This window comes from Toxorhynchites rutilus, chromosome 3 (genome assembly GCF_029784135.1).
Source record: "Toxorhynchites rutilus septentrionalis strain SRP chromosome 3, ASM2978413v1, whole genome shotgun sequence".
Classification (NCBI taxonomy): Eukaryota; Metazoa; Arthropoda; class Insecta; order Diptera; family Culicidae; genus Toxorhynchites; species Toxorhynchites rutilus.
The window spans coordinates 215,074,993-215,102,073 of record NC_073746.1 but is presented as its reverse complement, the minus strand read 5'-3'; the positions used below and the strand labels follow the sequence as shown (position 1 = coordinate 215,102,073).

The 27,081-nt window shown below is 39.3% G+C and overlaps 1 protein-coding gene and 2 long non-coding RNA genes across 4 annotated transcripts in view; 1 reads left to right on the top strand and 2 right to left on the bottom strand.

The window, feature by feature from the left end:
• Nucleotides 1-1,399, bottom strand: part of LOC129777213 (monocarboxylate transporter 12) — a 46,933-nt gene extending 45,534 nt beyond the window's left edge. For both annotated transcript variants that reach the window (XM_055783358.1, XM_055783357.1), the window contains exon 1: nt 684-1,399. The gene's annotated coding sequence lies outside the window, so the exon portion shown is untranslated. The remainder of the gene's footprint in view (nt 1-683) is intronic.
• A 6,165-nt stretch (nt 1,400-7,564) lies between these two features.
• LOC129774628 (uncharacterized) lies at nt 7,565-22,536 on the bottom strand. The gene is made up of 3 exons (XR_008742738.1): nt 22,408-22,536; nt 22,108-22,341; nt 7,565-7,691 (listed from the first exon to the last, which is right to left on the bottom strand). It is a non-coding gene; the product is annotated as an uncharacterized LOC129774628 (long non-coding RNA).
• On the top strand, nt 10,840-11,782 carry LOC129774627 (uncharacterized). Its single transcript, XR_008742737.1, has 3 exons — nt 10,840-10,861; nt 10,921-11,357; nt 11,414-11,782. It is a non-coding gene; the product is annotated as an uncharacterized LOC129774627 (long non-coding RNA).
• Nucleotides 22,537-27,081: the final 4,545 nt, after the last annotated feature.

Here is a 27,081-nt window from a genome sequence, read left to right as displayed (position 1 = left end):
ATGTGTGACATCTGTAGCAAACCAATCACTGTGAACCATATACTACTCGATTGCTGTAAATACGCTATTGAAAAGAGACGAAACGGACTACCCAACAATATAAGGGATATCTTAAGTAACCACAACAATATGGAAGAAAATGTACTGAAATTTTTAAAAGACATCAAACTATACAATCATATATGAATTACTGTAAACTCACAAAATAAAATTTAATCAATATACAGAGGCGAATGCCACATTAGGCAGTCTCTATAAAAAAAATTTAAAAAAACTCTATACAGTGTGTGGCAAAAGCGAAAACACCACATTCGAACCACATAAAGTATAACTATATTGTACCCATCTCAATAAGTGATTTAAAGCGTTAATTGTCTGCCACTGATCTTTAATAAGTCAAAGGCCACAAAATGTGTAATTAATCCATTTTCCACTGACTCAGTGTAGCAGTCCAGTGACGAAGAGCCATGCCTTTTGGGGACGCAAAAAAACGGAAACCAAAAGAAACTAGTTTTTAGCTTTCTGATTTATTGCCTTATTGTATCCCAAAAGAGTGATTATTGCCAAGAATGTGCTGAGCTCACTTAAGTCGTGTCAAGTGTGGGCATAAAGGACAAAAGGAAATGAAAGAACAGAAATATGTTAGCAAACAACAGTATGTGAGCTTCTTGGACGCATATTACCTTTTTGGCTTCCACACCGTTTCAAACACTTGCAACCGGATTATCCTATTGATGATGATATCTGAGTTTCTTTTTATGAATGAACTGAAACAAACCACGTGTGCATAAAAGCCGGTGTTTCTTTGATGCTGTCTCGCGCACAACCTTGTTTTGACACAAAAACGCCACTCAACCAACACGATTTTTTTTCTTCTCAACGGTATTTCTCTCCGAAGGTTAGGAACCCAATTTTATAAATATGTAATTTTCGGTCGGTATCTATTATTTTCAAACACAGAAAACATGTCGCGCAAAGCGACTAAAATCGTGTATTTTCTGAACACACTCACACAACTTCAACAAAAAAGTTGATCCACTTTTTCGATACTTGATACATAAATTATCATCACCAAAATGCTTCGGAAGTGGTTCACTAAAACTTCAATACGGGTATCGGCAGTATCGATATCAGGGAGGCATTCAGCTGCATTTTAGCTTCACATAAAACGTAGATAACAAGATACACACACTGCGAACCTTTTAGGCAAAGATAAACAACACATAGCACATACGCAATGCTACCAAAAAGTCGAATATTTCGCAACAACGAAAATGTGTAAAAGTTGTTCCATCGGGAACCGGCATCCGCAACAAAAATAAAAGTCAATGAAACGCGAGAAGCGAAACGCGCTTGCGGCCACTAAGCCAAGAGACAACGTTTCTGCGTGACTATTAAAGCATAACTGAGCGCGAACGGGTCCGAACGAATCTTCTAAAAATAAAGTTTCAGAAAATATGTTCAACACACCAGTCAACACACCCACAAAGGCACGACGAAGCGTGTGTATGGCATGCACAGGCAAAATAAAAGTTCAATTCTTGAGCATGACGTTTTTTTTAGAGTTTTGGAAATCATACTTTACAAACATATGCTTTGATAAGGCACTTTTGCGTCATCGAAATATAGCACAAACTTAAAAAAAATTGACGGTCCGTATATTTAATTAAAATGGCGAGATGAACCCATAATTGGTAATTTTCTCTGTGTACAGATGCAGATAGCAGATAGATGAGCAATAGGGTGTCAAATCAGACAAAATTTACGCACAGAAATGTTTTCATATTTAACACAATATTATTAAACATTCAAAATTTATGAATATTTTAAATTATTTATATATCTATCTACAAAATAATCTGTAGTTGAAGATTACGGATTTTTTGGGTTTCATACAGAATTTACAATTTATTTCCAAATAACATTCCAATATTATTTATTGCTTGATGTCAATAATTTTCCCCCTCCCACCAATCTTATTCATATAGTATTTAAATCAGTTTGAATGAGAGTCATTTTGGTATTCATATGTAGCGTGATACCCTGCTTTCTCATGTTCGATCTAAGGCGAAAAGATACAAAAATTTATGTCATCTGCTAGCGTTAATTGGATGAAAAACAATGTTTATCCTTTTCTTTGTAAAACACAGTGATTTTGAATTTCAAAAGTGTGCTCATACTCTCGTCAAAATCCACGTTGCTTTAAATTTTAGGGATTTATAATATCTAAGAGAATCATCAACACGTTTTGATGTAGGATTACGTTTTCGGAAACATATATCGAGAACAAATTTTTAAAAAAAACTAGATATAGATCGCGTCACTAAAATAATCCAATTTGAGTGATTTTGCTTAGAAATTTCATTGGCAATTCATGATATTTTCGTACCAATCGATTTGGACACCTTCTAGCAATATATTGCAATATAATTATAAAACCCCCAATAGCTCCATACTAAAATGCGTTGAAAATAGAAAAAAAAATCGGTCTTGTCTGTGTTAGGGAAACCGAATTGCGATTTTCACGTTTATAGTTATCTTAAGGCCTAAAGCACCCAAGTGAACAAATGTGATTGACTCAATTTAGTAAATATTGGAGATCAAGTCATTGAAAGTACTGGAATCCGTCGTAACCAAACCAAAAAAAAGGTTAAACAACGAACGAAAAATATTAACAGCATCCGAAGAAGCCACAAGAACCAACGTCGGTGTTGAAACTGTAGAAACAGAAAAGAATATAAATTTTAATAAAACATACCCGATTAATTTATTTAGAATGGGGAAATTCTATCAGAACCTGTCCGTGTCCTGAGCATATGACTTCAAAGCAACTTTATGACAATTTTCCAAGCGTTGAGAGTTCTCCTATTTCTTAATTGGTACCTTTATTATGTCAATGTAATTGATAATAACTTATGTGGCGCAATGTAAAAAAGCACGTCCTGCTAACTGTGTAAATATCCATTACACCTCATTGTATTTTCACCACAATTCTGGCTCTTCGTCGAATTCATAATAACTATACCAATGCCTTCAAAATTGGACTTAAATTTCTTGCCAGCGAGCATTCTCTTCAGGCCTGCGAACAGAAAATAGTCGCTGGGGCCAGATCTGGAGAATACGGTGGATGCAGAAGCAATTCGAAGCCTATTTCATGCAATTTTGCCATCGTTTTCATTGATTTGTGAGTTTTCCATTTTTTTCACAATAACAAAAGTTACTTTACTCTCAATTCACGAACCAATCGACCGATTGCTGTTAATTTTTGACACGTATTCATTGAAAGATGGTGCTTTGTGATAGTCAAGTAGATTTTTGCAAAAGGCGCTATTTAGACGTCAATCTTATGAACTTTTCAGCCGAACTGTTATACAGATTTAAATACCGATTTTCGGAGAGAAAAAACTAGGATAAAAAGATCAAAAACACACATTTTACTATGGCCACCATCTGATGTAGAAAAACAAATAGCTGTATTATTTAGAAACTCTTCAAATCATCGCTCAAAGTGATAGAAAAACATTGTTGGTAGAAATACGTCACAATATTTTGCAAGATTTTTTTCTTAGAAAATGCAAAATCATTTAGTAGTATGCAGTGTATACAGTGACCAGTATAAAAACATTCACGATTATAAGTGAGGGGCTCAGAAAGGAAGGGGTGTAATTGACTTGATCGATTTCTCTTCATCAACTTTTTCTTTAGTTAATAACTCAACTGCAAAAAACGTTCCAATTTGAGTTTGCTATAGAATCCGATAGATAAGGTTTTGACCAATCTTCCACATTGGCAAATACAGCCGGGAATGTGTTTGCAGCTAAGTTATGACCAAAAGAGAGTCGATGTAGAGAAATCGATGATGTCACTTATACCCAGAGATGCTAACCTTCCTGATTTTTCAGGATTTCCTAGACCTGTTCATCACGTTCCTTGACATCCTGACAAACATTCAATTTTTCCTGATTTTACTGAAATGATCCTGATTCATCCTGATTTTTGCGGATTTTCGAGAATAAGAAACCGCTCAAGGTGGTGCTCTGGGGCCTCCACAATATGGACATCAAGGTAGTTTTGGTAGTTTCGGTCTCAAGCCGATTCAAATTTACGAAATGAAGCGGCATCACCAGTTCTGGTGGTTCCATGATGCACTCTGTCTTATACATCTTACCAAAACCTCAGCGATTCTGAAGGAGCTCCAGAACAGCAGGGTGCTGTTCTACATCGTGGTCGAATGGGAGCGCTACAAACCGGTCCACAGGGACGATTAGTAAATGAATTGACAAATCCCTTGCCAATTCATTATCTTCCTGGAAAATTTATCAGCGAAAATGACTTAAATTTGCTGGGGACATCTCCTCTTGCAGTGGCCTTAAAGAGTTTCAGGGCCTGGGAGTTGTCCAGAATTCATCTACATGTACGTTTCGTCATCCATCAGAATGCATCCTTCTTACTTTTTCAAAACCTTGTTGTGCGACTTTCGAGTGCGTCTTTTGGCCACCAGATATTGCTTCAACTTCCTATTTGGTTTTATGCAGGCACAGGAATTGTAATAACCTTCTCGCATACGCCTACGCATTCTACGGATGATACTTTAGTTAAGGTACGGTGACAGTGCATAAGAGTTCTTACGAAAATTTGATTGTCTGATAACTGACGAAAAGAAACGAACAATTTTATTCGCTCGAAGCTGACGAATTCAAACGATGAGACGGGGAAGCAATAACCACGCCAATACCATTCTATGTAGTCGGTTATTTCTCACGATTGCATACGATTAAAGCGATCACATTTTCATACAAAGCCGTCGAAACTGTCGTTCACCGTCGAAAAAAGCAGATTTTCCGAACAATTGGCTGCCAAAAAAAAATCAGATACGCCTACTATGACCGCTGCTATGAAATGAATAGTGGTTCCGGGTTCTAACCGAATCGAACCTTATCATCATTTCCAGTCGATTCATTGTTCTTCAGCTGTTTGATGGCATTCTTTCCATTACCTTTACCAACACTAAAAAGTGAAAAATATCATAATAATATCATATAATAATATATTAATATCATAGTTGATAGTTGATTAAAGATTTTCCGATTTACCACTGTATTCGAGACCTCGTTCTTATTAACCTCCAAGTCAATCGTAAACCTTATTATCAGGAATAAGGCGGAAACCTGTAATTGAGGGAGTTTGAAATGGCGAAAGTTAATATGTGGCCAATCCAATCAACCGGCAGCTTGAAGGAATTCGATCTTTCCGATCCGCTATCGATAAGATCCGTCCAATACCAGTTTGGGCTGCTTTCAGTTCAAAAAGTATGGTTATCTCAAGCCGTTACTAACAAAATTCTGCTCTGTCTTGTCAAGCCAACGACAAACTTATGCGCGGTATTTCCGAGCGGCTATCAAGAAAATCCTGCGTGGTCATCCCGAACCACTACCGATAAAATTATGTGCGATCTCCCCGAGTTGTTATCGATTAAATCCTGCGCGCCCACCCCTTGCGTGGTTATCCTGGCCCGGAGTCGATTCAGCACAACATATATATTCCGCGACGATCGTATAGATTAGTGTGTGGTGGTGATCTCCAGGATTGCTTCTAATATTTGATTTCTGTAGATATTAATTTACTTTTCTTCTTTAATCTTGTTAACGTTTATTACTGATGTTCAATTCTGTTAACGTTTATATGCACCATACCGATGTTGTTTAGTTTACAAGTATATAGGGTAACACGGGGTGATTTGGTCATATGGGGTGATTTGGACCACCCCTTTATCACAAAAATTACGGATCAACTTAGATTTTCTATAATGTCATTTCCTTCTATTGTTGAACCGCATGTACCTACAGTAAAAAAAACTTTGGTAAAACTTCACAAGTAGAGGGAAACGGTAGCATAAATACATCATGTACTTTGAGCGTCAAAAAATGTGTTTTTTCCGATCGTGGTTTTAAGGTTTTTCCCGCTAATTAAACAAACTTTTCGTGTATTGTGCAGTAGAGTTCTGTTCGCCTACAGAAGAGGAACAATTTGGTGTAGCGAAACTGTAAGTTTGATAACAATAAATGAAATTAATTGCATTTTAATTTTTTCGTGTTGTGTGGGGTGACATGGACACGTTTCTGTGGGGTGAATTGGTCCTACAGGTTTGAGACTTTTCTTTGGTCTAATTGATTCCAGATGCCGCTGAATTACAAGAAGAGGATGGACAGACAACGTTGGAAGAAGGAGGAGCCTGAAAGAGCAACGCAGGCCATCAAGAACGGATTTTCTTTTACCAAGCATCAAAAATGTTTCAAAAAGCTCGAACAACACTGAAAAGATCCATGCAGAATTCGAGATGGTGTCAATCCAACTGGTCTGGAATCTGGCCAAGACATCTGGTATCGATTCCAAAACATTGTTACTGATTGTAACATTATCCCAAAATACTTTGCATGAACATAAGTATGTTTTTTTCGATGAAACACACACTGGTCCAAATCACCCCGCATCAAATTTTAATGTCCAAAAATCATCTCTTTTATTTTATGATATATTTGGTAGATTGAAGCTTTATATAATGATTAAACATTATTTATTCAGAGAAAACAAGTGTAGCTCAGTATACAATGTGACATTTTTTATTTAGACAGTATTGGTTTGGAAATATCAGGCGATTTGCTTAAGTGGTCCAAATTCCCCCCTTTCCCCTAATACTAAAACCAATTCGACTTGAGTTCGAATTTTCTCGAAACGAGTTACTCGTTTCGAAATACGCAATGCCACCCCAGGTTTTCTACGGGATCTAGACATATCATTCAAGGAGAACTTTTCGTCATCCTTGTGGATGATATTTTGCACACTTGTGTGGTGCACTATAAATCGTTATGCGATTTGGTTGAAGGTAGCACACTTTTTAGTACACCAAGTGTGCAGAATTTTCTTTTTTGTCTCAAGATCAATTCTAGTCATATCTAAAACGAACTACTTAAACGGAATGAATCGATTGCACAAACTTGTGTTGACATGTAAACAAACTTTTGCTAGCTTGCACACTAAAACAAGTTCACCCATTTTTGAGTAGAATCATTATAAAAGTTGCTAATTACTTTTCGATACAGTTCTTATTCCGGAGTGAGTTATGAATTTTCAGATTAAAGTTTTCAGTCCACCAATAAGGCGTCGTGCACAAATTACGTAACGTGTGAAGGATGGAGAGTGTCGACGTTGCGTTACTTAGTGTGTTAAAGATAAGAATTGCGTTACGTAAGAAAGAGAGTAGGGGTTAGTTGAAGGGGGTCGAAAATTCGAATTTTTAGTGTTACATAATTTGTGCACCACGCCAAACGGCAAGTGATCGGATCGGAGCAATCATTTTTCGGTGCTGAGTAGTATCCAGTTCTAAGAAATATATTCAATCTGATGCATCATACCGCTCATATATCATCCAAAAGGTGCTCAAAATGTTTCAAAGGCTGCTTCCGTCGTTGTAGAGAACTATCAACTTTCTCGGCTTGATCGTAAATTTCCAAATTACTGTACTACTATCTTCATCGTTCAACAGCGGCATGTGCTTCTCGTTCCTCCTGCACTATTTCGAGATGCATGTTGTTGATTCGTCTCGGTGCGTTGATCAAAATAAATATTATGTACGAAAATTATTTTTTCCGTATGAAATATTTATTCTGTGTTTCCATGCAGTGGTGAAAAATCTAAAATGAAAATGATGTTTGATCATGGTTTCATATTATAATTAAAAGTTGTCCCACTTCTTTCTACTTCGTGATATAAATGATTGTGTTTACATTTAGTCAGCAATTGCTCAAAATATCATGAAACACATGATACCATTTCATGTTTACCAATCCAAATGTATTTCGTCTATTACTCCACCCTCATATGTACAACATTAGCTTCACACCAATTCGCGAAGACGAATCTTTCGAATTTTACTTTCAATAGTAAAATTTAGGAAAAGTATTTTTTTCTAGCTCATGCAGCAAAGAGATGTATGAAGATGTATTCACATCAAATTTGAAATAAATCGGTTCAAAAGAACATGAGGTATCGTGTACACTAGCTTGAAAAAAAGGAGTTACGAGAAACACGCGTTTGAAGTTTTGAGGTAAGGTCGTACTAGCGTAGACACCGTAACACTAAAATGGCTCTGATTCGCTCAATAGGAATTTCGAAAAATCCTTCCAGGGGCATATTCTTGAATGCTCGAATATCAAAAATATGAAGAAACAAAATCGATTTTTTCTAAATTTCTAGACTAGAATAGCCCTTTCAACAGACGACAAACTCGATTTAGAACCCCATGATCGGATGCACGAAGCTTGAGACTTGAGAGCGTTTATCAATGTTGAGCGCGTGCGTGTTGCGCGGACCAAAGCTTAAGTCATGTTACTCTTTGGTATTTGCTTTAAGGTTTTGATCGTGTACGAACACCGAAGTTTTCTGCCTCTCTCTCTCTCTCTGGTCCTCGTGTCGTCGAATTGGAAACACCATTTGCGTCGGCACAAAACAACCCAAAAAAAAGTTATTATTTCAGCTTTGAAAAGGCACCTTTCCGGGCGGGAGAACAGTCCCATCTGTTTGAAAATAGGCACAACGCGGTTTCTATTCGCCATTAAGTTATCTCGATTCATTGTTTCCACTTTCATTCACACATAAATACAAGGCCGTAACATTTATGTTTATGGTGCTCTTCAATGAGCGATCGAAATGTATCGTAAATTAATGCCCACGCGATGCGTGCGTATTTTTCAACGGCGTTACAATACATTGACATCTCATTATCAGCCGCAAAATTTAAACAACACAAACATCGGTACGTGAAATATTTGAGACAGCTTTTTTACTGTGGTTCGACGAACATATTCACGATATCACGATAAACGTATTGCTTATCTAGAACTCGAATCATTGTTCTGATTAGGCTTGGCTTCGTTAAAATTGGTCACTCGCAATGGGTTGGCGCTTGGATTCAAATCCGTGACGTTTGGCAAGGCAGACAAGCTAAGAGGTTTGAATTAAATCTTCCGTATAATACTGACATATAAATAGCGTTATCACGGAAAGGTCGCCAAAGGCCTGCAAACTGTTATCAGCAACGAAACAGCTGAATTGTTAAATTCAACAAATCCGTTCTGAAACAAAATGTTTTCAATTCCCTGCATCTGTAAGCATCACTCGTTGTGGTGGTAATAACTTTCGTGTCGTAGACCTAAACTTCGCCGGCTTTCATAATAAAATAAATATTTACTGCCTTCGATCGATCTAATGTCGTATACAATGAGAGCGCTTCTCTGACGTTGTCGCACCACCATAGGGATTAAACAAAAAAACACTATTATGCGCAAACCTTGCAACTACGAATGTGAGAGAATGTCTTTTAAAAATAGCTCACGCGGTGAGTTCATTCGCCTTTAATTGGGTGTGTATGTTTTGCGTAATGAAATGACCGGCAATTCAATAACACGGAATATGTAATGTTTTTCTAAAGATGGACAACAAACAATATCATGCATATGGCGCTAATCCATTTTGTTGTTGTACAACATATCCCGTGTCATTCGACGACTATGGGGGTGTGACAATAAAATAACGAGACTGACTCAGCTACAAATTAATTAAGCATGCATTAAACGACAAAGATCAACTGATTTTTTCGTTGATTTCTGTAAACAAATCCATAGTTGCTCGTTTTCCCACCGGAAATATGCTATGTGCAATACGGCCGCGTACTTTTGATTGTTTTAAGTGTTTTAACTTAGTCAAAACAACGTTGCTTATGGCTCTGCAGTCTGCTGAAGCTACAGATATAGAGACATAGAAATTTTAATTGTAGGAGCGCACAGATAAATGTGTTAATTGCCATTAAATTGACCTTATTCTGAAGGTAGTTTTTTGCCAATTTTATTTGAATACCGGCATTTGGCTACCTCGGCAGTGATGAAGCGGGAACGATTCCATGGCGTCAATCGTCTGGGGCTTATCGACGTGAGTCAGAGATTTCCCATAGCCCCACAAAAAAAGTCCAATGGTGTTAAATCGCACGATCTTCGAGGTAGATTCATCAGTAAACATATTGTGACACGCAGGGTGTAGCATGTTACACCGTCTTGTTAAAACCCCAACTCATTCACATTAAGAGCACTCAATTTTGGTACAAAAAAGTCGTTGACCCTTCACCAGTCACCATTAGCTGTTACGTTTTAGTCGACTTAATTTTTGTAGAAAAACGAACCAATTATTCAAAAATAGTGCAACATATAATGCAACGGTGTTCCACTAACGGTTTGTCTTCACTTCAAACACGGCAGTTTTACTTATTGGCGTATCTCTGATAATAAAAAGTAAAATGGACGAAATGTGTGATGAGTTTCTAGAACTGAACCATTGTTTCGCTAAAAAAATGATCTGTGAGTTCAATAACGTGATTTACTGTGACAATAATGGTTGAGGAGCTCTAAAATGAAGGGGTGTAAGTGACATCATCGATTTCTCTATATCGACTCTCTCTTTTGGTCATAACATACCCACATTCCGTTTTGCCTGCCAAGATCGGGTCGATGAAATGTCAACAATCGACCTCAAATGCTGCCACCTTGCAATCGAGTTATCGACCTTTCATATGCATTCATCGAACAACGCCACTTTTTCGCCAACATGTGCAAGGCGTCGACCTCCTTGCCCTTGATGACACAGATATGTGGCTGAGGAGGATTCTTCAATGTGCGTGAAGCACGGGATCTCCGATGGGGAAAATTGCTCGAAATACTATCGATGGCCAGGTCCTGCTGCTGTTGCTGTTGATGCTGTTCCCCAGTATAAAAACATTATAAAAACATTCACGAACAAATGGATCATACAACTGGTGAGTATGAAATATATTTCAGCTTTTTAATTACTAATTATGTTATCTTGTCTTATCAGCTATGAATACATTCGACTCGTTTGTTTCCATCAATCGGTAAGTGAGAAAGATGATTTCTCCCATCACCACAGTGCGGATTTCCACTTCTATCACAGCAGCCAACAACATCCGTTTTCCTGCAGCAGTAACCTCCAACCCCTGTTGGCAATGCCGGGGGACAGCATTAACAGCAGCAGCAGTAGAATTTGACCATGGTATGGTATTGCGAAGAACTTTCCCCATTAGAGGTTCCGTGCTTCGCGCACATTCAAAAATCCTCTTTAGACACGAAAACTCAACGACAAGGAGGTATTTATCAACTTGCTCAGCTGAATCACCACCCGGAGGAACCCGAATGCACTGATTCCGTTGTATAGTAGAATGAAAATAGGCGAGGTAAGCGAACGTAATCGCATGATATTTTAATGTTCGCATTTTTATCCGGATCATACAACTGGTGAGTAGGGAATTCATTTCTACTTTTCACTTACTAATCATTTTATTTTGTTTCAGCTATGAATACATCCGACTCAATCAATCGGCGAATGAAAAAGATGATTTCCCTCATCACCACATTGCTTATTTCCACTTCTGTCACACCAGCCAACAGCATCAGCTTTCCCGCAGCAGTATCCTTTAAGTCCAGGGTGCTATTTCGGGGAACAGCATCAACAGCAACAGCAGCAGGACCTGGCCATCGATAGTATTTCGAGCAATTTTCCCCATCGGAGATCCCGTGCTTCACGCACATTGAAGAATCCTCCTCAGCCACATATCTGTGTCATCAAGGGCAAGGAGGTATTCATCAATGTACTCCGTCGGATTTGAATCGTCAATCCAGACAACCCGGATGCACCGATTCCATTATATACCTTATTTTTATTATATATGGATTTTTATTATTTTTTTTTTCAATAAAATGATTAAAATCGATCAATGTATTTCCTTTTCATTTTCAATAACAAAGCAATACAAACAAGCAGCAAGCAGTGCTGGAAGCAGCGCTGCAAGCAGGTCGACGCCTTGCACATGTTGGCGAAAAAGTGGCGTCAAGTTGTTCGATGAATGCATATGAAAGGTCGATAACTCGATTGCAAGGTGGCAGCATTTGAGGTCGATTGTTGACATTTCATCGACCCGATCTTGGCAGGCAAAACGGAATGTGGGGCGCTGCAAGCAGGTCGACGCCTTGCACATGTTGGCGAAAAAGTGGCGTCAAGTTGTTCGATGAATGCATATGAAAGGTCGATAACTCGATTGCAAGGTGGCAGCATTTGAGGTCGATTGTTGACATTTCATCGACCCGATCTTGGCAGGCAAAACGGAATGTGGGTACCCACAATCCAGTCGACGAACAAATTATCGAACAAACAATCGAATCATACAACTGAAGAGTTGGGATTCTATTTCTATTTTTCATTTACTAATTATTTTATTTTGTTTCAGCTATAAACACAAGGCTATTTTGGTTCCTGTGAGCGAGATTATTTCCGCCATCACCACAGTGTGGATTGCCACTGTGATAGCAGCCAACAGCATCAACAATTTCCGCAGCAGTATCATCCAAACCCTGGTGACCGTGCCGAAGAACAGCAACAACAGGACCTGACCATCGATGGTGTTTCGAAAAACTTTATGAGGATGAGAGGATGAGATCCAAGACTGTTAGTCGTTATCAGCAATTATGTAAGTTCCATTTTTTTATGAGAATAATGCCGTAATGAATTTGTCTTTTCAGACCCTGGAGACATCGACACCAATACTAAAACGAAGAAAAAACGCGACGAGTATCCTCCAGTGCAGGATTCTAATGCTGGTGACCCCCAAGCCATTGAAGAATGGGATCGCCGGGAGGAACGGGAATATGAAAAGCTATTGGAGTCTTGCCCTCGCTCAGATTTTGAGATTTGCCATAAGCAAACCATCTCCACCTAAAATATATATACATATTTGCAAATGAGTTGCAAAACTAAATAGCTGAGCAGAATGGCATATTTTTATCCGTAATAAAATGATTAAAAATAATTATGTATTTTTTTCTTATTTCATTTCAATAACAAACCAATACAAACAAGAGGCGAGCAGTGCTGAAAGCAGCTCTGCAAGCAGGTCGACGCCTTGCATATGTTGGCAAGAAAGTGGCGTCAAGTTGTTCGATGAATGCATGTTGAAGGTCGATAAATCAATTGCAAGGTGGCAGCATTTGAGGTCGATTGTTGACATTTCATCGACTTAATCTTGGCAGACAAAACGGAATATGGGTAGCTGCACACACATGTCCAGCTGTATTTGACAATGTGGAAGATAGGTCAGAACCTCATCTATCGGATTCTATAGCAAACTCAAATAGGATCGTTTTTGCAGTTGATTTAGCAATCAAAGGAAATGCTGATGAAGAGAAATCGATCAAGTCACTAAGTCACCCTTTCCTTCATTCGAAGTGTGAACGTTGACGAGCGCAGACATAATTTTTCTTTCGTCCTGTTTTTCGTCTACGATCTATAATTCGATTAATTATTGTCCGTGCGTTTGAATGAAGAAGCATAAAGATAATTGTTGTGACTTCTAATCGATTCATCGGTCGAAAGTCGAGATTTAGCCGAAAAAAGAAGATAAAAACTGTGGAGCGGTGACCTCCATTGCGGCCGGTTGGCTGTACACGTGTGAGCGCAGCCGTGTGAAAAAAACAGGAAGTGGGTTATATCTATGGTATAACCGCAAGGGTGACGTAGGACTATCGTTGATTTAGAGATCATTTGTATGAAGTTGAATCTGAATTCATTCTGAATGAATGAATATTTGGAGAACTTCGAAAACGAGAGCGTTACGTTGGAGGCACAAAGTTTTATGCATCCAATATTGGATACGGAAATATCCTACTGATGGGGAAGAATAATCTTCAGAAGCTATCCTGTTGATTGCGATTGATTGAAAAATCACAAAACCTAATGTATTTGGTCACAGTGTTACATGGATAGAAAACATTAAAATAAACTCTTTCATATGAATGTAATTTTAAATTCCCAGAGGAACTGGCAGATTATTTTCAGTAACGATTAGATATTTCCACATTTTCCTCGATACTGGAAGCCCACCAGTGGTTAATGCTAACTCGATAACCATCTGTTAATAACACTTGATTGAAACATATTTGGTCACAGTGTTACATGGATAGAAAACATTCAAATAAATCTTTCACATGAATGTATTTTTAAATTAGGAACTGGCAAATTATTTTCCGGATCTTTCTCGATCCAAACGGAAAGAATTCCGTGCGTGTATGTGTGTGTGTGTGTGTGTGTAGCGGCTGCTTCGAGACCTTCCGGGGAACCGTTTGTAGCATCACTCTCCTCCTGATGGATTCCCTTCTGGCCTAAGGTGCACAAACAGGCTCTTGGTGACACCGTTCATCCGCGCTTTCATGATAAATGAAGAGCTTCACCACAACAGCGACAACATGCTCCAATCGCTGTTCAATTAGAACTGAGTGGATTTCCGAGCGGCGCTCGCTGATATACCGATTGGTGATTTCAATAGCCTATTTTGAAAGCAAATTTAAGACTATTGAAACAAGTTTTTGGATCAGAAAGTAACCAAGTATAGAACGCGTAGACATTTTATCTTTCGAATGAAGTGTTTATCATACCATTTCGTTCAGTTGTTTAGGAGCTATTAACACTCAAAATCTCGGTCTCCGGCGTAACGCTTTCGTTTTCGAAACTTTGATTTTACACCCCGGTATAGAAATGAAAGACGTAGTCCTACGTCAAAAACTGATTGATCGCATATCCTAACTGATTAACGTTCGGAACGTCTTCGTCGCCCCGTGTGGTTACGACCCCGGGGGACACACCGACGCACCGAAAAAAATCGGATTGCGCAGGAAGGAAAAAAACTGAATTGGTGGCTTGTTTTTGTTTTTGGTTGTTTGGTTACTTGGTTACTTGATTGCTTGATTACTTGGTTGCTTTTTTAGCGCCATCAAGTGAAACAAAACGATCACCAGTGTGTAAAAACAGAGTAAACAGGCCCTGACCGGTTGACGTTTATAACGTCTTCGTCGCCTCGTGTGGTTACGGCCCCGGGGGACACACCGACGCACCGGTAAAGACCAGTTTGTGCAAGAAAAAATGAGGGAAAGTTATTTGGTGACTTGTTGGCCGTGAGTGTAAATAAGAGCAACACAGAAAAAGGATAAAGTGGGAAAACTGTTGGCCTTGAGCCAAATGAGAAGCAAAGGCCGCAAAATTCCACGACCGTGGTCCTCCTCCTAGGAGAGGCTACCTACATGCAGAAAAATTGTTGCCGCACTGGGCTGATCCTGATGGAACCGCTGGAGAACTGGCGATTCTGCAGTGGTGTGCGGCCGAGGGATCGACTATACCAGCCAAACATGTGCTAATAGTGGGTAAGTCTCTTGAAGCTTCAGTGGGCAAACTAGATGATGCGAGAACAGAAGATAAAGGGAAGAAGTACAAGCTGTTCTTTCGCAGCGAAGAACAAGTGCAGCTGGCGTTGAATATGACGCAACTTCTGGATGGAACGCCGAGAAAAAAAAAACTACCACCCAACGTTGAATCGAGTAAAAGCAATGGTGTACTGCCCGAAAGCAACCGATCTTGATGATAAAGAATTTCTCGGTGAACTGAAGCCGTCCCACGCATTGGAAGTAAGACGCATAAAGACGTGGAAGGAACGAGAAAGTAAGAATGAACCAGGAAAGAAGGATCGAGTACAGGTGAACTCTCCTCTGTTCTCAGTTACCTTCAATGCTACGACACCACCCAGACATGTAAAAATTGGTCCACTGATGATTCCCACTCGAACATGGTACCCGAACCCACGAATGTGCTTCGGATGCTTTGGAATGAATCATGTAAAAGATAATTGTAATCTTCCTGTGATATGCCGGAACTGTGTTGGTCAACATCTTTTCGATAAACCGTGCACTGCGCCCACAAAGTGCGCAAACTGCGGTGGTCCACACCAGCCAACAAGCAGGGAATGCAGAGTGTACCGTTACGAACAACACGTCATTAAGACCAACGTGGATAACGGAATTAGCTTTGCTGAGGCTCGTAAGTTATGTAATACACCGACGGACCCGTGACCTGTGCTGAAGCAGTCCAGAAAAGGTTGGTTGATGCGCAGGTACAAGATAAGAAAGACAAAATCATTGAAGAATTAAGGAAAGAACTCTCATCGAGGCAACAGCAATTGACACAGCTTCTGGAGAAAATAGCTAACATGGAAGCGAATAAAAAACCACCAAAGAAGAAGGGGAAGAACAAGCAATCGAAGCAACAGGACATGGAAACGGATAGCGAATCAGTGATAATAGAAATAGAACCACCAAAGACAATGGCAACCAAGAAGAAGCCCGAAGGTAGCAGCCGAAACACCTCTCCTGTTGGAGGCCCATCGAAGAAGGTGCAAAGTGAATGGTCGCAGAATGATGATGTCTCTTCAAATGTACAGGTGGATAATTCGCAAAATGAAGAGGAAGTATTAACTACGACTCAAGATCTGGTTCAAGTATATACAGGAACAAAACTCAAGAGAAATAATAATGGACCCCCAAAACACTAATTCAAATAACAAAGCCCTCAATATTCCCCCGAAAAACAATAGCCAGGATCTTCTTTTTTTCATTCTCCAATGAAATAAAGAAGACAACAAACACACACCCATCGTAATAGCTTTACAAGAAATCATGCTTGCTAGAGATAGCAAACATACATACCTATCCGAGTACAATTGGTACGGTACGCCTTGCAGTAGTGGTAAGGGTGGTACTGCAATAGGTGTCAGAAATGACACACCTCACCAATTTTTTCCGCTTAGAACGGATCTTCAAGCGACTGCCTTAGAAGTAATGCACCCAATGAAGACAACGATCGTTTCTCTGTACATTCCTCCTCAAACCCGATTTTCTGATTCGGGGTTGAATAATACTTTGCGGGACTTGATCCAACAGCTCCCGTTGCCATTTGTGTTGGTTGGAGACTTCAATGCACATTATCCTTTGTGGGGTTCCCAACATATCGATCGTAGAGGAAAAATATTGGAACAAATCATTGACGAATTCATCTTGTGTGTCCTCAACGACGGGAGATCGACGCGACTCGATCGTCGGCCATCGATTTGGCGTTGGCATCGCCGGGTGCTGGGATGAATCTGGGTTGGTCGGTGGACGATGATACACACGGAAGCGACCATTTTCCAATCTTGTTACCGATGCTAGGAGAGGCCAGAAAACCGAAATGTAGACGTGGTTGGAAGTTTGACCAAGCTAATTGGACGACATTCGCTAACGTCGCCAGCGAACTGTTGGTTCCCGATCGGAACTACACTGTGGAGGAAATCACTGAACATATCATGACTGCGGCGGAAGCGAGTATCCCAAGAACAAGTGAATGGATAGGCCGCAAGGCGGTTCATTGGTGGAACGAGGAGGTGAAGTGTTGTGTTAAAAGAAGAAGAAAACTGTTGAGAAAACTGAATAGATTGGACAATGAGAATGAACAGAGAAAAGCAGTGTTAGACGAATTTAAAAAAGTAAAAAGTGAAGTCAAAAAAAATTATTAAGGAGGCGAAAGACGAAAGTTGGGAAAATTTACGAAAGCTATTTCACCAATAAACTGAGAGGAAATTATAAGAAGAAAAGTATTGTTCTTAATCTTGGCGGTGAGTGGAACGACGATCCAGAAGTGGTAGCGGAGAAGCTGGCTGATAACTTCGAGAGTGTATCAGCAGACAGTCCGGAATATGACGAAGTGTTTGAAAACCTGGAAGAAGAAGAAATCGTCAGTGAAATGGAGTGAACGGAAGCAGTTTTTAGTTATGAGGAATTCCAGTTTGCCCTTCGACGAGCGAAGGGTAAATCGACGGGATTCGACAACGTGAGTTGTGAAATGATAAAACATTTGCCTATCGTGGCGCAGCTTATATTACTGGATGCTTTCAACGAGGTGTGGATCAAGGGATGTATTCCGAAGACATGGAAGGAGGGCGTCGTTATCCCTTTACTGAAGCAGGGAAAAAATGGCAGTTGCGAAGAGGATTATCGTCCAATAACACTGCTCAGTTGTTTGGGAAAATTGCTCGAACGTATAGTGAATCGTCGACTTGTCACATACCTCGAGGGTCATCGTTACCTGGGCGCTGAGCAGTTTGCGTTTCGTGCCGGCAAGGGAACCGAGCTTCACCTAGCCACGATGGAACGAATCATTAGCGATGCAATGGAAGACAGGAAGCACGTAGAATGTGCCCTGCTAGACCTTTCGAAGGCCTACGACAAGGTATGGAGAGAACCGATTACCCACACCCTGCGGAAATGGAGGGTATCCGGCAGAATGCTCAAATTTCTACAAAGTTTCCTAGAGGACAGGTGCTTTCGAGTGGAAGTGGAAGAAAAACAGTCGTCGTCACGTAACCAGGCGAATAGTGTACCGCAGGGAGCTGTATTCTCGGTAACGCTGTTCCTAGTGGCGATGCAACCGATCTTTACTCACATGCCAAAGAGGGGTGAAGGCTCTTTTATATGCAGATGATATCGTTATTATCGTTACTGGAAGAATGGCCAAAATGGTTAGAAGAAAGCTTCAAAGATCTGTCGATGCTGTCCTCCAATGGACCTCTGAGTCAGGGTTCAAAATTTTGTCTGATAAATGCCAGCTACTCCATTTCTGTGAAGGAAAACGCCATAGTAAAATTCTGGGTTGTCAATTGAAATGAAGATAATCAAACCTTCGAGATCAGCGAGACTGTTGGGGGTGGTGATTGATAATAAACTGTCATTCATCCCCCATGTACTGGAAGTGAAGCGGAGCACCAAGAGTCGTCTGAATGTACTGAAGTTAATCGGCGGTCCACGTGGAAACGCAAACAGAAAGACTTTATTAAATATCGTTAACGGATGGATTGTCCCGAAGATATTCTACGGCATTGGCATGTACAGCACAGGTGGAAAAAAGGCCATCAAGAAACTAGAGCCGACATATAATGAGGCGATCCGGAACCGCGCGGGGGCCATGAGAACAAGTCCTATTCCATCTCTGATGGCGGAATCAGGACAGTTGCCTATGGAATTTGCTGCAGCTGTGGCGTTAATCAATTGTGCCAACCGTCTGCCAGTAGGATCAATCTCCCGTGGATCCTACCCGACAGCTAGGAGGGCTATGATTCAATACAAGGAGTTAACGGGATATGATCTACCACCGATTGCATGGAAGCTCCGTGCTGGCTCCCGTGAGTGGTTTACCCCCAGACCGTGCTTGAATTGGAGTTTGGAGAAGAAGATTCCCGCCGGATCGAGCTCGTCTGTGGCACCACAGGTATTTCTTGCTCACATCGACGAAGTCTACAGTAACTACAGGAAAATTTACACGGATGGATCGGTAGACAAGAATGAAGCCGGTTGTGCTTACTGGAGTAAAAAGAAGAGTGAAACATATCGTCTACCGGATGGATGCTCGGCTTTCTCAGCCGAAGCGTTTGCGATCTGGAAGGCGCTACAAAGAACGGTAGATCCGATTGAACCAACGGTTATTTTCACTGATTCGGCGAGTAGCATGAGAGCATTGGAACATGGAAGTTGTCACCCATGGATCCAACGCGCGGAGGAATTTTGGCACCAGGTCAACGTAGCGATTTGTTGGGTTCCTGGACATTCTGGGATTCCTGGCAATGGGAAGGCAGACGAGTTGGCAGCAAAAGGAAGGAAGAAATCACACCCCACGACATGCATTCCGGTCCCAAGAGAGGATGTCGACCCAATGGTGAGGCACCGAATTCGCCAGGCATGGGAGAGCTTATGGCTTATGACAAATTTTTAAGAGAGATCAAATCTACAACAATGCCCTGGACGGACTGTGGAAAACCGCAAGAACAAAGAATATTGACCAGGCTACGTATTGGTCACACATATTTGACTTATGGACATCTGTTGGAAGGAAAGGAGGCAAATCTGTGTATATTCTGTGGTGAGAGGATATCGGTGAAGCATCTTCTGGAAGACTGCCCAGGATTGACCCATGCGTGGAGCCGATACGGAATATGTGGTACGGTGGAAGAAATACTTGCTCCTGATCGGAAAGCAGGAGAGAAAGTGTTAAATTTCCTAAGAGAAGTGACATTAATTGATAAAATTTAGATGAAAAGTAACAAAAACAAAAAAAAAAACAGAATCATCGCAGCATCAAAAGTCGAAATAATTGCTAAATGTAACTAATTTGAACAGTGGCGAATAAGAATATTTTTTAAGCCACTTTAATTAAGCAACAACAACAACAACCCTTTCCATCTGAGCCCCTCAATTCGTAAACCGCAATTCTTTACAAACAAACTTTTTGTGATTTTCCATGCTCGTCGTTTTGGAGTAACTTCGAATATTACAGAGCAACGAAAACATTATCGAACCGGGTGGCTAGCTAACTATTTATAACTCTTATAATTGAGGGGGTTAGAATGCAAGGGGTGTAAGTGACTTGATCGATTTCTCTTCATCAACTTTTTCTTTCATGAATAACTCAGCGCACAAAAACGTTCCAATTCGATTTTGCTATAGAAACCGATAATTTAGGTTCTGACCTATCGTCTACATTGTCAAATTGTTTCAAAATCTTTTTATTTTTTCAAACTTTTCGGTATCCCAGTCAATACTACGTGAAAGTTGAAAAACAAAAGAAATACTTTTATTCCTAAATGGGTACTTCAGGCTATGACATGTGTCCACATGCGTAAATTTATTTTACCATGTTTTCTTCATCGATGCACCCCTCGGTTTTGACAACTGGTTGTTTACATCTGACACAAACATAATTTTCGCAGGGGTTAGACATCAATTGAATATAGGCTACCCAAAATCAAAATCAATATGGCGTCATTTGTTTACCAACATATCATTTACGAGGATTGAAAACGAAAAATGCGCTGCTTTATTCTAACTGCATGAGCGATTTTTATATTTCGGTTTCACATGGAGGTGTTCACATTTAACATGGAGTTTGAAGTTAGCCACTATTCGACTATATAATCGGACCGAGTTGTAAACAACAGTAATTGATAGAACCAAAATGTCAGTGAACCGCTGCAATATTGGGTACACTGGCAATATGAGGGATTTGACGTTTTAGTCGTACCCCTCAATTTTCGTAGCTGTTTAGTCAACTTTTAATGCGTAATAACGTGTTTCAGACGATGGGGAAGCTTCCGGAAAATGAGTGGGAAGCAAACCTCAACACAGGTCCGAAAGAGCCGAAGGAGTAAGAAGTCTCAATGAAACATTGCTGAGAAGTATGGGGTAAGCCGTGTACCGACAGCTGTGGTGCGAAAAACCCACGAACGACAATTCGGGCGATTGAAAACACGTTAGATCTAGATCTTTCCAATCGCACCATTCGACGCCGCTTAAAGGAACGGAACCTGAAGAGCTACTTCGCCGCAAACGACCGATGATCAGCGACACCAACAAAAAAACGACTTCAGTATGCGAGGGACCATGTCAACAAGCCGCTGGAGTCTGGAAGCGCGTTATTTGGTCGGACGAGTCCAAATTCGATCTGTTTAATAAGAAAAGGCGACTCCAAGTTTGGCGGGAGAGCGACGAACATCCAGCATCTATAGCCGATTATGAAGCACGGTGGTGGAAGCATCATGGTGTGGGGCTGTTCTCGTGGACTGAGGTGGGAAACTTTGCGCAGGTCAACGGTATTTTGACTGCCTATGGTTACATCGACATCTTGTGAGGGAACCTGGAAAAACTCATGCTGAAAATGGGACTACACCTTCCAGCCAGATAAGAACCCGAAGCATACTGCGAAAATTGTCAGTTGGTTATCGAAACCAGAGGAGGTCATAATGACTATTAATTATTTGTTTTTATTATTTTTTCGAAATAAACCATGAAGTAGATTTTTTTATGTCATACCCTAAAAGTGCCCATCAGGAACAAAAGTCATTTTTTGTTGGTCTGAAAAATAAATCAACGAATAAATTTAACGATTACGATTACTTTTACGTAGTATGGACTGGAATACCGAAAAGTTTGAAAAAACTTTTAATATTAGAACAGTTCGATTCCGAATGGGGGTGGTTTTTTGCGTCTATTACTGTACGGATCATAAAATGAGAAACATATATACATAACATAAACATAAACATAAATATAACAAGAATAACTCATCTTCAGAGACTCCGTCATTTACCTCTTGTGCTCTGTCTTTGCGAATTCCAGTTGAACGCCGATCAGCATCGTTTTTATTCATTTTCACGCAGCGAAATTCAAATGTCATTTTCATTTTCACTCATGGACCTCAAAGTGCATCGTTTTTTGTTGGAATCGTTTGTGCAATTCAATAAGTGACCCCAAGATAAGTTTTCATTCGGGATGCATCATACTTAGATTCCGGCAGAGTTGGCACGTGATCATGTAAATTATTCTGTTGAATATGAACAACAAAATAAATAAACCATCGTCATGCTCATTTGTAGTATGATTTACGTACCTACGCTGTAATTTGTTTGGGTACAGTATATCACTAATCGTGCCCCTTTATTGAAAGCTGGAAAGAGTTGAATGACCATGAATAAGAACGACTAAAACATGACTTCGCTGTAATAATCAATGGGTTAAAAGACGGGGTATCACAAAAAAAATGAAACAGTAATGAAATACGACGCAATAGCCTTTTCCTCGCTTGGTTGAACCACCATAAGGTGTACTTTCATTTGCGGAGATTTGGCAAGGTAGGATGCCGTCTAGAGAAGCTTAAAATAATGGGCGAACAAGACACAACTTTATTGCGAATGGCCGTGATAGTGCTCCATGTAATGGATAAGACGTAATTTTTGCTGATAGCGACACGATCTCATAGTGAGAAGTATTCATAATTGTGAGAAGAGAGCATAAGTAAAACAAGTGTAAAATTGCCACTAAAGCAAGTATTTTGTTTTGATTCCATCGCCTGCCATATTCAACATTCAATTGTATATCAAAATCAAGAAGGTTGCCCGGTGATATTTGTTTTCATATTACACAATCGCATAAATAATGGGTATTTTTATAAAGGTATAGAACTTGATACACTTTTTTATATGTGCCGCCTTTCCCCAACTGTCACTAGCTTCGTATACATTGAAAAGAGAATAAATAAGTACAAATTTAACAGCCACATCGGCTTAAAATCTCATTTTAAATTTATTGTTAGGTTATTTGAATATTCCTAGTTAAGAATTTAAAAAAAATATTTCTTAGTGAAGTCCGTTTGAGTCATATTCAACAGTTGAATAGAAAATCTACCATGCTACATTTCCTCGACGAAATGATTGAGAAACACTTGGTATTGTGAATCCGTAACTGTACCCCGTTGCTATCGGTAGCGTCGATGAGATGTTGTCCCAAGACAGAGCATAAATTAATATTTAGCTTAAAATATAATCCATCAATAGCATCCACAATGCCACATGAAGTAGACTGTGAAAACAGGCTTTGCTGATAATTGTGTTTTCACATAAACAAAGTGTTAGATCCGAAGAGAATTGAAATTACTCAGTTCGCCTTGGGTGATAACGGCTGTCTATCAAACAGAAAACAATTGCAATGATTCCCCATATGAGTCCCTATTTCGATTGATAATTAATTCCATTCTGAAGGAGAACGCACAGTGCAGTTTTGCCGAGTCCAAAGGAGTAGATAGTGGTATCAACACCAATAACAAACAATTTGACAAACATCGTTCATCCGTTTGTCGATGCACTGCGATGATAGTAATGAGCCGTCCCGGAATTCCATTGAATTTTAATCAAGACCAATTTATGTCCATTGAATAAATAGATGGACACAAGGAATATTGCGAAGAACAATTTGTACAGATTTCAGAAACGGTTCACGGCTATTTACGAAAATTGATAAGATCCCCAATCGAAAAATCTCTGAAACAGATTCATATCGTTGTACGCTTCCTGATACGCATAGTGTCCAAGAAGTATAGGATGATTCATTCTGTGGTCCTTTTTCAATTCATTTCACGCTTCTGATCATTGAATAGGCTGCTTGTAATTCATGTGACAGCCCACCTCAAATCTTTTATTTTTCTTCGAGGGCGAAAAACATGTTAAAAAACGGAAATGTTAAGAATATATTTGTGTGTTAGTGAAAATTACCCAATAGAGTAGAAATATATCTCTTAATGAATCACCCTATACGATAGTCATCGAGTGTATTTGAATATTTTTTCGTCAAATCACATGCATGACATCTTCCCAATAGTATGTAATTGAGTCCTCAATGGCCGATCGGTTTTATACATTTCAGGCTGTGCAGTTTATTTGAAAAAACATATCTATTGACACTGGTATAAACACGAAACAATATGTTAATCAACATTTCGGTTGGTTCCTCCACTATGATGGTCATGATCATCTAATCATTGTACCATTTTGCAGTGATAAACTGAATTGCGACCAAATTTCTGCAACCATAATCCAATACCCATAACTTAGACATTCTCGACATTTTCTTTTTCCCGGCTTCTTCGATTTAAGTGTAAATGTGACTTATCCTGTTACATGTGTAACTTTATTTCTACTGTTTTCGTTTTTCATACTTTGAGGATTTTTTATGTTTCGAATACAAATGAAGGAAGAAATGGTGTATTTGAAGACATGCCTATTTTTCCAGAATCACTTTAAAAAAATGAACGAGCAATATCAATAATTAGTAATTTAGAACTAACCCAGCCCAACATGGCCTGGTCCAAACAAGTAGTAGTTTAGTGAGAATATTTGGATTTTACGAAAATATATTTTCGCTGTTGGACGCTCCAGTCCCAACGAGAAGCCGCACAACCAACGAAAATATCGCAGCCGCAAAGAATCCATCCGAAATTACCCGGCGTACGGCGTTATCAAGAATTGGACGTCTCCCGTATCTCATTGTGACGTATTTTGCGAATAGATCTTAGGCTACATCCTTACAAGATCAAGTTGACTCAAGAACTAAAGCCACATGACCTTTTAAACACCGAAATTTCTCCGATTGGGCTCTGGTGAATCTTGAAGAAAATGATGATTATCACCACAAAATCATCTCCAGCGATGAGGTTCATTTCAGGCAAAATATGCGTAATTGGTCAGATACTTCAAAAAACATCATTGCATTCGTGAAAAATTCCTGTTTAGTGGGGGTTTCATGCCGAAGGAGTGATTGGACCGTATTTCTTCGTCGATCAGAACGATCTTAATGTTACCATCAAAGGAGAGCGCTATCACGGCATGGTGGAAGACTATTTTTGGCCAGAATTGGAAGATCCTCACATCAATGATATGTGGTTCGAACAAGACGGGGCCACTTGCCACATAACACACGTTACAATGGATTTATGGAAAAGTCGAGTCGAGTCGAGACAATAAATTAGAAATACTTTTTCAAATATCTCGAGAATGGGTACATTTAGAAGAAGATTGATAAAGAGCTTTTTTATTTTAAATCACATCAGAATTCATAATTTGTGGCTAAAAATGATTGTTAACATACAAAAATTCGATGTTTCAGAAATTCATAAAAATTCGGTGTCCCACAATGTTCGTCAAAAATAGTTTTACCATCTTGGACTCATTTTTTGAATTTTCTACGTGACTTCTATTTCATATGAAAAAAAAAATAAGAATATGTATAGATATTGCAAATTAAAGTTTTTTTTTTTTTGTAAATAAAAAAAGAGTTTTTTTTCCTCAGTGTATATATTTTTTATTTTAACATCAATACTAGAGATGGGCAAAAGAGTTAACTTTGATGAATGGTTCAGTCACTAACCGTTCATCTAAGTGAATCAGTTCTTTTGAGCCGTTCTTTCGCTCTTGCGTTCAGTGGGATTAAGAACAACATAGAATGTTAGCTGGAACTCAACATCAATAGACAGCTATTCATTAATATCGTTGGATTAGATAGTGTACGTATGGGATTTGTATTTTTGAAATTTAGAAGGGAAAGATAAGGTGCTTTTTTTTTAAAAAAGTCGCAAACTGTATATGAAAATACGTTTATCGGCCGACAAAAGTATATGTTATAATTTGATGCGAACAAAATATGTACAATTCTTCATATTTTCTGTTTGGACAACACACAGGTTCCATATAAGATCATATTTTATTCAGAGAAAAAATCAGCAGAGATTTTGACTAACAATCAATCATACAAACAATCACCATAACACGTACACGCAATAGGCCAAACAATGGATTGAAAGGAACTAAAAAACTTTTTTCTCAACATACCCTCACTATGAGATTTTATGTTTACCTAATTCATGAATCGCCCCAGCTTCCCCCAGATTGTTTTATGAGAATTAGGAAGTATATGAATATCATGCGGAATTGAAAGAATACATGAAATTGAAAATATATAGTTTTGCCTTTAAAGCTACGAAAATCTAATTTAATGTTTAACCCATTGAGTATGCATTAACAAAATAAACCTTGCGTTACATGCATTTTGCTCATAAATGACAATATTGTTTTATTTTTCTTACAAGCGTTCTCGTTATACGAGGGTCACTATTTATATTTCGGGAATAGGAACAAAAACAAATAGTTAAGCTGCGAATATATTTTTATTGTTTTTCATAGTACTCGCCACGATGATCGATACACTGTTGCATGTGCTTAAACCAATTTTCAAAGCATTTATTCCAATCGACACGAGCCTTTTTTTTTTGAGCGATTGTCAAATTATGTGGGATCCAACGTGAACATAATTTTCGCACAACTAAGTGTTCATGTAAAATCGCATATATGCTGGTGGAACTAATGCTTAGGGATGCCTCATTCTCACAATATGTTACATGACGATCTTGCTTAATCATTTCGTGCACAGCATCGATGTTTTCAGGCACTACAGTCGATTTTGGACGACCTTCACGAAACTCGTCGGACAGCGAACTACGACCACGATTGAATTCACTATACCAGCGATACACAGTGGTTTTTGATGGAGCTTCATCACCAAAAGTCAAATTAAGTTGATTGACGCACTCTTGTTGTGATAATCCACGTCGAAAGTCGTAAAAAATCATCGCACGAAAATGTTCACGATTCAGTTCAATTTTTTTGCCGAGACCAAACTTTCAACTAAATATAAAATAAACAAATAGTGTCCGTATGACAAAATGTTCTGAGTACGT